This window comes from Myotis nattereri (assembly GCF_964212035.1).
Source record: "Myotis nattereri genome assembly, chromosome: 7".
Lineage (NCBI taxonomy): Eukaryota > Metazoa > Chordata > Mammalia > Chiroptera > Vespertilionidae > Myotis > Myotis nattereri.
The window spans coordinates 40,835,964-40,849,748 of record NC_138082.1 but is presented as its reverse complement, the minus strand read 5'-3'; the positions used below and the strand labels follow the sequence as shown (position 1 = coordinate 40,849,748).

At 39.5% G+C, this 13,785-nt stretch overlaps 1 protein-coding gene across 2 annotated transcripts in view; it reads left to right on the top strand.

Annotated features, from left to right (window-relative positions):
* OSBPL6 (oxysterol binding protein like 6) overlaps positions 1 to 13,785 on the top strand; it is a 181,798-nt gene that overhangs the window by 69,079 nt on the left and 98,934 nt on the right. For both annotated transcript variants that reach the window (XM_081095262.1, XM_081095263.1), the window contains exon 2: positions 12,098 to 12,277. The gene's annotated coding sequence lies outside the window, so the exon portion shown is untranslated. The remainder of the gene's footprint in view (positions 1 to 12,097; positions 12,278 to 13,785) is intronic.

The window sequence follows — 13,785 nt, the reverse complement described above, 5'->3', positions numbered from 1 at the left end:
TGGGTAAAGCTACTTTAACAATAATAAAAGCGAACTTTGGGGACCTCCTGAGTACCAGCTATTCTTGTTCAGTTCTTATAACCCTGTGAAATGGGTCCTCTTAGTAGTCCCATTTCTCAGATATGGAAACTGAGAGACACAGAGAGAAAACGTAACTCTCCCGAGGTTGGTCACACAGCTAGAGCATGACAGAGTAGGAATTTCCAGACACCAGGCTCTTAGCCACTCACGGCACAACAGCTGCCTATTAGTTTTGGTGCTTTCAAAAAGAAGTATTTTTCAATGACAATTTACATTTAGTATTATTTTGTACTAGTTTTGGGTGTATAGTTTTGATGCTCTGAAATTTTAAATTTATGGTCTTTATACGGGCCTCAAAAATTTGACTATGTGACTTGAACACTTCAACAACTTTTGTATGTAATTTCTCCCTGTGACAGTAGATTTGTAGTTTGAAGAAAGCATGATGTGTAGAGGTATTAGACTAACCCATAAATCTCAGTTTTTAAAAAGAAAAATTTTAACCTAATATTAATTGATCTGTATCAGAAAACCTGTGCGTTGGCAGCCAAACATTACAGTAATGTCTGTAAATTTACATATACTATGTGTGTATGCTCGAGAACTAAAGAATACTTCTCAAAAGCTGTGAGTTACAAAACCTTTTCACATAATTACCATCTGGGCACCTGTCTTGTGGTATGTGCTGTACAAGATAATCTTCAAAGCATCTTGAACTAGGTTTTTTAGCCAAATCCCCATTTTTCAGATGAGGGAATTGAGGATTAGATAGGCTGAGTAAACTGTCCAGCATTTCATAGCTAGGAAACCTCAGTGCTGGGATTTGAACTAAGCCTGTTTAATTTTAAGGGCCAAGCTCTTTCTATGATACCGCAGGCTTCCATTTGTGCAAAGGAAACACTCAATTTCAAAGAAATTGCCCTTGTGTGATAATATCTCCTGCCCGTCTCCTCCATCCATTTTTTAATCAGTGTATGACATCAAATTAAGTTTCCAGGAGAACAATTTTGAATTGTAATGGATGGCATTGTTCACTGTGTCAACATTTTAAAATTTATTCCGATTTTACTGCCAATACCATCTAAATACCGGAAGCTTTAGTCAGAAGAATGCTAATAAGCCTGATTTAGTTGTCAAAATTTCTGGGGAGGGGAGGGGGGAATCTAATGAGCAAACAAGTAAGTCACTGTGAGCACCAAGTAGAAATCTAGCTGAATTGATACAGCAGAGGCCTAAGAAATGGGGCCGTTTGGAATAATTTCATCCAAGTAGCATAGGAGGTAAAAGAGACTGACCAAGAGAAATTAGGTCAGTTATTCAGTTAATCCATATATGAAAAAATACATATTATACCAATCTTATACTTGCTTTGGGTTGATTTTTACCATTTCAAAACACTGTAATTTATGACAGTGCCACTAACAATATTTCCCCAATTTAAGAAGTTGTTAACATTATTTTGACCTCCATTTGCATTTGGGAGGTATATTTGCACTTTACAAGAACATAAGTGGTTACTTTAAATATGGGTAAGTTAAAACATTTAGCGTCTCCTGCTCCCCGCCCCAAGGATTCATACCAGTAATCCAAGAGACACCAGCAATGTGATATTGGAGACTGGATGTTCCAGTTGTCATCGATATAAAAGGTAGAGCACTCACCGGAAAATTTCCTGTTAGCAGGGCACTGAGTTAAGACATCCTTATAAGAGTGTTCTTTCATCTGGGTTTGGGATTTTGGTCATCTATTCTTTCAAGATTTAGGGCTTAAGAAAATCACTTGTGTTTAGGAGTGCATATTAAAACACATTTATCAACAGTTAGTGAACTGAGTAGGCAGAGAAATGCTATCTGTGAACATAGGACTACAAACTGTGGGCAGCTGCACAGAGGTCTGGGCAGAACATGCTGATCAGCACAGCCCTGGAGCTTCACCCTGAGTGAAGTCAGCCTCTCCATTGTGATCTAGTAAACACTTCCATTCGTGCCATCCAAGTGACCCATTAGGAGGAGCAAACTTCTGCAAAGCAGGATCAGGATGCAAGGGTTTAGGAGGGGTTTTTTTGTTCATCTTTCCCTTTCCTGGCTTTTGTGGGCTCTGGTATAAACCAGATTCTCTGATTTTTACTTTTTTGTGTTTTTTTGTTTTATTAATCCCCACTGGAGGATGTTTCTTCCATTGATTTTAGAGAGACTGGAAGGTAGTGGGGAGGAGGAGAGAGGAGAGAGAGAAACATTGATGTGAGAGAGCCACATCAATCAGTTGCCGCCTGCATACGCCAAAACGGGGGGAGGGAGGATACTTCAACCCAGGTACATGCCCTTGACCAGACTCGAACCTGAGACCCTTTGGTTTGAGGGCCGGTGCTCTAACCACTGAGCAGCACTGGTCAGTGCTAATTTTTGCATTTTGGTCCTTGGATATTTAGAGTTTAAGGCATAGTAGACATTGTGATGGAAATTATTATACACACAGGTCTTGGGAATTCTTTATCAAATCCCAGAGGTAAGCAGTGTTTTGAGACTGTAATAGGGGAAGCACAGGACCAATTATCTTATGATTTCTCTAACTTGGAAGTGTATTATCAGTTCTGTAAGTGGGAGGGAAGCTTTTAATACGCCGCTGTCAGGGGTTGTTGGCAAATCAATGGATGGTAAATGTAAGCAGTGGTTGCCTTGCCCTGAGAGTAGCATGAAAATTCTCATTTCTCAACTTGCTTTACAAGAAAACAAGTCTTGTTGCGTGTCGTTTTTACTGAAGCCTTTCATCAGCAAAGCTTGTCTGAGTGCATACTCCTGTCCATTTGGTTTCAGTGATCAGTCACAATGAGCTTTAGCACACTTCAGCATACGTCTTGCATACGTCAGTGAAGTGTGAGGCCTGCCAAGTGCAGATATGCCTGTGGTGCAGCCGGGCTTGCAAAGGTGGAGCTGGTGGAGCCCTCAAAGAGTCAGGTCTTAGGAAGAAAAGACACACATGTCAAAATCTCTGATCAAAATGGACTAAGGAAAGTCCAAGAGGTGCTTAGTGAAGACTATGGAAGTTAACCTGGAGAATTACTTCTCACTGAGCCATAGATAGGAAAGGACTCCATGTCATCCACATGGGGTCTTAAAGGAAGACGGGATTCCGGCTTTGGAGATGTAACGGCAAAAGTTTTGTAGCTGCAGGAAACCCACAGAGTAGGCAGAGTGGGTTTGTTAGGGATAATTGCAAGAAGTTCTCTTTGGTTGAAGATTTCAAACAGTCTTGCGTGAAAGATAAAGTTGGAAAGTTAATTGGGGTTAGATTATGGAGGCCCTTTAATACTAGGATAAGGAATTCTGGCTTTATTCTCTTTCCTTCCTTTTAAATATGAACTCAAGTGTTTTAACTTAAGATCTGATTATTATGTATGTTTATTAATAAAGACTAAAGTGACCCTTTTGGCAGTTTGTTGCAAAACAAAGAATAATACTGTTACACCACTGCAGTGTTTGTGGTATGGGTCAAAATGGCTGTTTTTTGGTTCCAAACCTTCCACAGAGCCACTGCCAAAAATATCACATAACCCTAACACTCAGATGAAAGTCAGCCGCATCACTACATCATGTACTTCTTAGGTTCAGTGATGTTAGGATCTACGTTTCACAGCTTCTTTTTTTGACTGGGTGGGTGGTGCTAAATGCCCAATATCCCATTTCCCTGGCAAACAAGCTGGTTTGAAAGCTGAGTCATTAAGCATCTTTATCTGTCTTCCCAGATTTAGCATTTTCCCTCCATATTGGGCACTTGGTAGGCAGTGAGGTGGCTCATTGATTTTCCTCCCAAGCATTTCCAATTTCTTTCTATTCAAAGGAACTTTTTGAATGTACCCTGTGGTGTGCCTTGGAAATATTCTGAGCTGATATTTTTAGCTATTGGAGGCTAATAGGAGAATTTTATCAGATAGGCTTGAACCACTTTTAAATGGATAAAAACATTAGTGAAAAGGGCCACCTTTGTTAGTATTCTCTGGCTAATGAACTCAGTTAACTAAAACTTGAAGTTTATGTGGCAGGGTCTGATGGTTTTGCTTTGTGATTATCTCTTGGAGCCTCTAGTCCTGGCCATTGATTTCAATAAATAATTATAATAGCAAGCACTTACATAGTTTTATGTGTTTTAAACTCATTTAATCCTCAGAATAATCCTAAAAGGCAGTACTGTAACTATCTCCATCTAAATAGATCATGAAGCAGGTAGAAGCTATGTAACTTGTTCAGAGTCCCATTATTGGTACTTGGCTGAGCCAGGATTCAAACGTAGGTATTTAGGCTCCAGGGCCTTTATTCTTGACTTCATGAAAAATTCAGGGACAGCAATAAGGATGCCCCCAGAACTTAAGTAAACACTATATGTGTCTAAATACTTAAGGCTATTTATTTTGTGCAGTGTGAAGTTTTTAATCTAAGAAATTTCAGGCCAGTGTTATGATATACAGACAACAGAAATCTATTTAGCATCTTTTGTTGTCCACACACACTTGGGTACGGCTTCCCAAAGGTGGCGTGTGAGACCTGATCCAGGATTTAAAGGACTCCCCAGGCAGAAAAGAGCATTCCAGCTAGAAGGAACCGCACAAGCATAGGCTCAGAGAGATGAAATAGCATTCAGTGTGCTCGTTTGGAGGAAAATACCACGTTCACTGTATCTGAAATGGTGGAAGACAAGAGTGATTGAGATGCAATTCAAGAGTGCAGATCGTACCCTTCTGTGCAGTTTTAAGATTGTCCTCTCGGTGTTCCTTCACTGAATCTTAAGGACATACGCAATTTTTTATATAAAAGTTCAGAGGGTTCCTGGGGCTCTGAAGCTCACCAATAGGCCTATAGTCCCCTTTCCTTCAGGCAGTAGAGAATAATTGAGAATAGAGAATAACACAATCAAATATATGTTTTAAGAAAGACGATTCTTGCCCTAACCGCTTTGGCTCAGTGGATAGAGTGTCAGCCTGTAGACTCAGGGGTCCCAGCTTCGATTCCGGCTAAGGGCATGTACCTTGGTTGCGGGCACATCCCCAGAAGGGGGTGTGCAAGAGGCAGCTGATCGATGTTTCTAACTCTCTATCCCTCTCCCTTCCTCTCTGTAAAAAATCAATAAAATGTATTTTAAAAAAAGAAAGAAAGAAAGACAATTCTGATGATAAGGAAAGATGGCCTGGACAAGAGAATGATCAGAAGCAGAGAAGCCGGGGCCTGTTGTCAGTAATCTAAGCCAGGGATAGCTGAGATGCAAAAAGTAAGCCATATCTAAGAAATATATTTGGGAGAAACAAGTGGAGAGGACTTGGGGTGAGTGGAATGGGATGGTTACAAATAGAATGCTTAAAAATAATAGTTGTTTCTAGCTTGGTTTAAGGATAAATAGGGTGTCATGAACTCAAACAGGAGACAAGGAGAGGAAAGAGGCAAGGGTAAAGGTAATGGGCTTGATTTGTAGACTGACTGAGTTTCAGGTGTCCGTGCGATATTCCAATAGAAATGTCCAGTAAACAAAAATATAGTCTGAAAAAGAAGTCAGGATTGGAGAGAGAGATTTAGCAATCTTTAGCAAATGGTAGGTTAAACATTGAGAGTGAGACAGGGCCACCCTGGGGAAACCTAGAAGGAGAAAAGCTTAAAAGGGCAAAGGAGGAGTATTCAATAAAGCTGGCTGGGAGGAAAGACTCGGGGGAACAGCAGCAATATGGCACATTTGAGAACTTCCTGTGTGCTGGGACCATTCTGCACACTTTACATGTATTAATTTGTTTAATCGTCAGACACCTCGTGAAAGAGTTGCATTTTACTCATGTGGAACCCAAGGCACAGAGAGGTAAAGTAACTCGCACAGGGCCACTGAACCCGTGAATCGCTTTCAGCGGTGACTTAGTGGTAGCGTTATTAAGCTGATGTCACTGAATATAGTTTTTGTCATAACTCTTTTACAGATTTAAATATAGATTGGTCAGCTTTGATGATTATAGTACTTACTTTCCCCCCTGCTCTATCAAGTATATAAGGTGTGATCATCAGAATTCATGAAGAAAGTATGATTTGAGACTTCCACAAATTTCCAAATTCCCTGGCTTTCTCTCACATGAATATTCTGTCAAGATGCCTGCATTTCTTAAATATATTTTTATTTAATAAGTTCAGCTTTCCTTGAAGTTTTCCCCCAACTATTGAGCCTTTTGGGCATTAGTCAGAGTACTTCCTGAAATGGTTTTTTGAGTCACATTTCCATATTTCCACTGAGAATATATGTTGGATTCTCTTAGCAGTGATGTAAGACATCACAACCTCTACATTCTCATTTTAATTTACCCCGAACTTCTCTTGTCTCCTTGAATTCATCACTTCCTTCAGACGTCTTCATTTGGTTTCCCCTTTTATCACTCCACTAGCAGTGGAGATTTCCATTGTCACCCATTTTCTCAGAGTAATTTTCCCCCCTCACTTCATCAGAGTTTTGCACATTAAGGAGTGAAGAGCAACGAAACCACACCAAGTTGCCACAGCTGGGCTATCTGCTAGGACAGGGTCAAGAAAGTAAAGTCCAAGGGCCAATTGTGGCCACCACTCTTTTGTAAATAAAGTTTTATTGGAGAACAGCCATACTCATTCATTTACTTATTGACTATGGCTACTTTCCTGCACAGTAGCAGAACTGAGCAGTTGTATCACTTGGTAGACTGCATGGCCCACAAAACCTAAAATATTTACCCAACTGGACCTTCACAAGAAAAGGTTGCTGACTCTTGCTCTATAGCATCCTACTTAGAGAAGATTAAGGTATGTCCTAGGCGTGTTTCTAGTGCTCTATCTAGAGCTAATGGTGTTTTTCTTTTAATAAAATTTTGTTCAACTGAATAATAAATGGAGGGGTTCCTGTAATATTTGTTCTTTGGATATAAAACAAAGTTGTCAAGGGAATAATAAAATTGTAGACTCCTTTAAGAAATCTGTAATCAGAATTCTTACCTGTATAATCAGTCATCTGAATTTTTGTCAGTATCAACAAAACTGTTTATTTGGAAAAAAATTTTCTTTGGATTCTTAATAGGTGTCATGTCCTTTTTTTGTGCTCAGCTTTTGGGATTTAGAGAAATAAAATATTTTCCCTACCTGCAGAGAAAAACAGGTCAAGTTGAACCAAGTCAAATATAAACAAACAAACAAACAAAATCAGGAAAAATTGGCCTGGATCATAGAAATATAACAGATTGAGAAAACTATGTTTTGTATTGAGTAAATTATTTTAGTTTATTAGCATGTTGACCATACTTTATATTACTTCAGCTATGTTTCTGAATAATGGATGTGCTTTATTTCCCATTATTTTGGTAAGATAAGAAATATTCGAGACCAGATAGGATCACAGTCTGCCCTGTCAAATGGAAGATCCTCACTTGCCCCTCTTGGGTGCCCACTCTCCCAGGCAGCTGCTCTGCCCTCCGTTTGGAGCTGCTTCTGTCTTCTGAGGTCTTCTCTCGCCTCCAGGTTCTTTTCCTTCCAATTTGTTCTAGATCTGCCTTCCTGAAACATAACCACATGACTTTACAGCCCAACCAATGAAATCTGGTCTCTCACCAGCACGTAAGATCTTCTACACTGTTCCAAACCTCATCTCTGTCTTTCTTTCCCCCGCTCTCCTTTTTTGTATCCTGAACTCTGGATACTGGCACTACAGTCTACACACCAAGCATGTTGGACTCATGGCCGGCGGGCCACGTGCCTCGTTTATTTAACTTTCCTATCTCTTGATTTTCATATATTTTTCCTCACTGTTTGAAATCTCCTCGATCCATTTCTGCCTTTCTAGTTCTTACTTGAATCTACTCATTTCTCAAATGCCTATTCTTTTGAGCAACTTCCTCTGATCTGCTTCCTACCCACTTCACAGATTTTAAGCTAGAATTATTTTCATGTCATGAACATCCATAGCACATTTTCTGCTTTTGTAGCTTAAACTGGTTATTCGTGTATTTTTACTAGTATCTGTGGCTAAATTCTAAATGTAACAATCAACAAAAACAAAAGGAAGAGCATTGTTTTTGTTGATTGTTACATCTCTGTGTCTTTCTAGTGTCTGGCTTTAATGTTTGTATATAATAACTGACTTATTGTGGAGTGGACAAATCAATACTTAATGGCAGATATATGAAAACTCTATGTTACTTTACCTAGTGAATTTTAACTTGTTTGATGTATGGTAGCACTAATGAGATTAGATAAATTTCCAAGTTAAAGTCTGCTCTTCAGTTATTGACAAGAAAAGCACAGTAGTTGCCAGGTGAAAGTGCCTGGAGTTTGTGTTTTTCATCTTCAGTACGTTACCCCAGCATAACCTGTTTCCGTAACTGTTGGGTTATAGCACTAAAACTATTCTCCAACAACTTAGACACTGTAGAAACTCTCAGAGTACTTGGCAATATCACAGGTAGAAAGAGAAAAAGCAATTGTTTGTCTAAACATTGCTGCCAGTAAAAAAAAAAAAAAAAAAAAAAGCAAAATAATGATCTTTTCACCAAGGTATTTGGTGGATATAGTGGGCAAAGTAAACAAGATGATGAAGAAAGGTCTTATAGCATGTCTTGTGTTATGGTTTTCTGGGAAAGCAATTTAGGATGTTTAACCCTAAATTAAGACCAGTCCTTCATGGAAATGAAATAAGCATTGAGTCCAAGTCATCGGCCACATAATGAATAGAAAAGAGCCAAAAGTGTCTGGTCTCTTGTTTGTATTGTGAAATGGACTTTGCTATGTGCACTGCCAACTTTGTAAAACTGCTCTCTGGTTATCCTGGCTGTCTTTACTGACTTCACCATTTTAAGAATCTTTCTTTAGTGTTTTACAGAATGAGGAAGTTTGTTTTATCTTGTCTCCTTTTTATATTCTATGCACTAACTTAGTAGCTACGCAGGACACATACATCTTGTGTTCTGAGGGGCTTGAATAAGAAATGAGTGGAATGTGTGGGGAGTATGCTGGACAAGAATCTGGTGTTTAATGGGCAAAATTCAGGCTGTGGGAGGGTGAGTCACAGGACTTACAGGAAAAATTCTATTGCAAAGATAATGGATTATTTGCTTCCTGAATGAGCCATTCAGAAGGAGCCCTTGCCAGATCTCTAAACTTTCTAGTGAGATTTTACAGATATTCCTATCGGAGTACTTGTTGGCATAGAAGACTTTGTTCGAATCAACCTTTCCAACTTTCAGTCTATTAATAGCTTAGAAGGAGGATGCCGGGGGCCTTTTTGATCTGTAAAAGATATTGTTAAATTAGAACATGATTCTTTTTGTGTGTGTTGATAAAAACCAGGTATAATTTTTGTTTGAATATCAATTTTGGCTATAGTTTAAAAAGGAAACAACCTCTTCCCTTCTCTGAGTTTATTTCCTAGTGAGAGCTTTAAGAATTTATCTTCAGTGTGTGTTGTCACAATGTGTAATCAAACTTGAACTTTATAAGCTTAGTACCTTTGGACTTCTGCCCACACGCAGTTTATGTGCACGGTAAAACAAGACCCTGTATAGTTTCTTAATTGAAATAAAGGTTATTTGCCATTTGGTTAATGTCCTGTTTTTTAAATAAAACAATATATTAGTCACCTGGAAATTTGGAATTCAAATGTGATAATATAAATGTTTCTGCCCTATTCAAGTGTTTCAAGCTGAATTAAAACAAATACTCCTAGTATTTCTGCCTTCAGTAACTATCAGGGATGATTGATTATATCTGAACTGTATATTGATGGACTGGTAATTTTTTATACAGAGTAGTCAGCCTCCCTGAAGGCTATCGAAGGCACTCCACTTTATCGTGGTTGTCTTTCTGAAAGTTGCACAGAAGGTCCATATGAATGTTAATTATAGTTTCAGAACAAGCCAAAGCCCTTATTCCTTGGCATTGCATACACAGTGTGAAAATGCACACTTTTGGCAAAATGGACAATAATAGATTCATTTCTTGCAAAGTGGGCATAAGTCAAAGCCTTGTAAATTTCACATTTTAACTCTCACACTTACTCTGTGCAGGGAAGTTAAGGTCTGGTTCCCAGAGTCCACACAGCCCGGTAGGGGAGACAAGAAGTATAGGCAACATGTACAACCAGGATCACCTTACACCAGTAGAATTGGCCAAAGTGCCAGATGCCATGAGAAGATGTCCCTTTCTAGCTGGGAAGATGAAGGGAGGAGCTGAGAGTTGTGGATTTGATCTGGATTTTGAGGGATGTGTAGGCAAAGACTACGGGAAAGGATGACTGAAGTGGGGAACTGCTTCTTGGGCCAATGTCTGGTTTACAGAGGCTGGAGACAGGACTCGCAGAGTGTGTGATGGGGAGAAGGGGGAATTCCTTAGGTATGGCTGGCTATATTCATCCTGCCTTCTCCCTCAGCTCTGCTCCTGGACTGGGGGAAATACAGGTGGAAAGGTAGCCTTCATCTTACCCTGTAGTTTTCTATTCTCTTTACCTTCTCACTTGTCAATGTACGATGGTAAGAAGTCATGGAGAATAAGACTAGGAAAGAGGAATGGGGTGGAGGTAGGAAAACTGAAATGCAGTTTAGCACAGGGGGCTCTTTACCTCATTTTTCTTTTATTTTCCTGTTTTAGTATTCTCTCCTTTTCCAAAACCTGGCAGAATGCATTATAGGAAAGAGCAAGGAAAAAGATGGATAGGGGAGTTTTAGTAGTTGACCACTCATATTTGTTCTGCCTATAATTACATGGGATTAAAGAGCATAGATTGAATAGCGTTTGCAGAAAATAAACAGATCTAATGCTGAGCATACAAAAATAATCTTGATGGACCCTAACCTTAGTTCTTCTATGTCATCATCATAGTCATCAGTTAAATTTTATTTAGGACCCACAAGACACATGGACTTGTCTTACAACATAGTAGAGATTAAAAATTTATTTATTTTTTGTAGAGGTGGAGGGGGTTTAGATCAAACATTTTCTTTCTTTTTTGGCAGAAAAATGGTGCTTAAAGGAACATTCACAGCAGAGGATGTTGGGTGGACATGAATCTTGCACTTTTATTGAGTCATAATCTTTCAGGATATGTGTGTATAGTTACTTTTTCCTTCTCCATAAGTAAAAAGAGAAAAAATCAGACAGTTAGAGTAAGCTAGAAAAATAATCAGACTGAGGTTGTTATTTTTAAAGCTGCCTTGTGAAGAAATGCACCTGCTAGAGAGGCTCGAAGGAAAAACTGCGGTCACATTTCAGGACCAGAGAGTAACCGAGTTAGCTTCCACTCTGGATTGCTTGTCAGGTTTTTCTTCTCCTTTTTAAAAATCTTTATTGTTGAAAGTATTACATATGTATCCTTCCCTCCCCCTCCCACATTGTCCCTTTCTAGCCCCACCCCAGCCACCGCCCCAGGCCTTCATCACCCTATTGTCTGTGTCCATGGGTCATGCATGTAAGCATACAAGGTCTTTGGTTATCTCTTCCCACCCATTTCCTTTTTTTCCTTGAAGTGAGCCTATTTGATCTTTTCATAAAATATTGTTTCCTTGCCTTCTGAGAAACTATGTGAAGTTGAAAGCTGTTCTTTGATAGTATAATTAGCTTTCTGCTACAGGACTGTTCTAGGAGTTTGGTGACAGTTCTACTCTGTTAGGACTCATTGGCTATTCGTGGGTCTTTGTCAAGGCACTGGTATTGAACATGGATGTGCATGTGTGATGAAACCACTTCATACTTCTTGTTTTAAAAAACAGGTTTATATTGAATTGGAGGGTTAAGTATATTTCTGGAAGAGATACTTGGCCCTGCTTAGAATGCATTGGTATATAAATCGAGCATTTTCTTACTCCAAACTCTGAGTAAGATGTAAATGATGTATGTTGCTTATTGCTGAGGAATGCAATGGGTAGCAGTGGGTATGTCTTTGAAATTACATAAGATTGAGCAAAGGAGGCAAAAAGCTGAGATACCCTCCTTCCTCAGGAGATAAATTGTAAGGAAGTTTCTGATTGGCCATAGGCAAGTCCCCCTGAGAGACCCATGAAAGTTCTGTGGAGATGCACTACGTGACTGTATTCTCTCTTTTTCAGCTCTTGCCCCTCACTGCAGTACAACAGAGAAGGAAATGAAGGAGCCACTCCTGCAATTTACCAGATAAGCCCAACAGGGTCAATAGAGTTCCCAGGAGAAGGCTGCAGGCATCTGAGGATAAGCCACTTGGAGCAGCTTTGACCTGGAAGCCAACCTAGAAGACGGATCCCATTTACAAGGTGAGTTAGGAGGGTGCCAGCTTAAAATCAAAAGCGGGTTTAGACTAGGCATTGTTTAATAACAGCAAGAGATTAGCAAAACATTACCTAATCACAGGTAGATCAGAACTAAAAAACATAGTAATCCTGGTTAGGCTTAGCCATCTTATTAAAAAATTCTGCTGTAATTTTTTCAAGGCTAGGAAGTAGAAAAACACACCCAAGGATTTGTCAACCATTTTCTACCTGCATTGTGACAGCATGTGGAAATAAGACACTCTCCTCCCCTTCTTGAAGAATGAACCTACACACCTAAGAATGCTTTAGTTATACACGTAGATGCACACAAGCCCACGGCATGCATACACGGATGCTTAAAATGCGTCTATTTTTATAATCTTCCACAGTGAACAGGTAGGCAGTTGCTTGTTTTCTTTTTGCCCGTGAGGCTGAAAGAACGAATTTGATACCAGCAGCACTGACTATGGGTACTCTAGGCTCCTTTGATATTAGCAGTTACTATTTTCAGAGCCACGTCCCGTATGCTGTTTAACATCTTAGGCTCAGTGACTTCAGTCGCTACAGTTGGGATGCATCCCTCCCAGTTGTACAAAGCTTTCTGGGAGCGTGCGCCCCCACAGCTCCTGAGGAGCTTTTGGAAGCTGTGTATCCGCTACTCAGACTCTTGTTTTTTCTGGGCTGCAGGGCTGATGGTGGTGGTGGAGACAGTTTAGACGTCTGTACTTTGGGAAATGCTCCCCAGGTATTCCCCCACTCCTACCCTCCCCTTGCATGGACTGGTCCCTCGTCATAGGGCAGAAACCAAGGCTCGGTGATTTAGTGTGATTATTATTATGTGAGAAGCTTTCTGTTTATTACTGCGTTATTTAAAATTACATTTAGAGCAGAGCTTGCAAATTAGTGGCCCATAGGATACATTTTAGACTATAATTTTTTTAACCTGTAAACATTTTCTTTTCGAAAATTGAATTAATCGCCAACATTGCTGAACAGTCTGGAAACTTCACAGAGAATCAGATACCTGGCTTCTTTTGGAAAATTAAACATCTTGTCTTGTTACAATTGAAGTTTGCTAATCTTTATCATTCCTTAAGTATCTAACCCAACCAACCTTATAGATTTATGTTACCTTCCTGGCATCTGCATTCCTTTGTGGTCAAGATTCCTGCTTTAGGGTGGAGGGAGGCAAAGGAAGAGAAAAGGAGGGACATCTGTAATACTGTCAACAACAACAACAAAATGATTCCTGCTTTAAGCATCAATTTCTTCTCTCTTAATGTGAAGTCACTCCCATGTACTTCACACATAATGCTGTTAGTCTTTATTCTCTTTTGGTATTTTATTATTTTATGTGAAATGGATATACTTTAAGAATGCTGGCTTTCTGAAGGTAAGCTGACACCTGCCAGATTTGCCTGTGAAGAAGGAAGACTCTTCCAAAAGCAGATGGTCCATTGTTCTTAGTTGGGAAATCTGATTTGATAATAACAGTATGGATCATTCTTTCC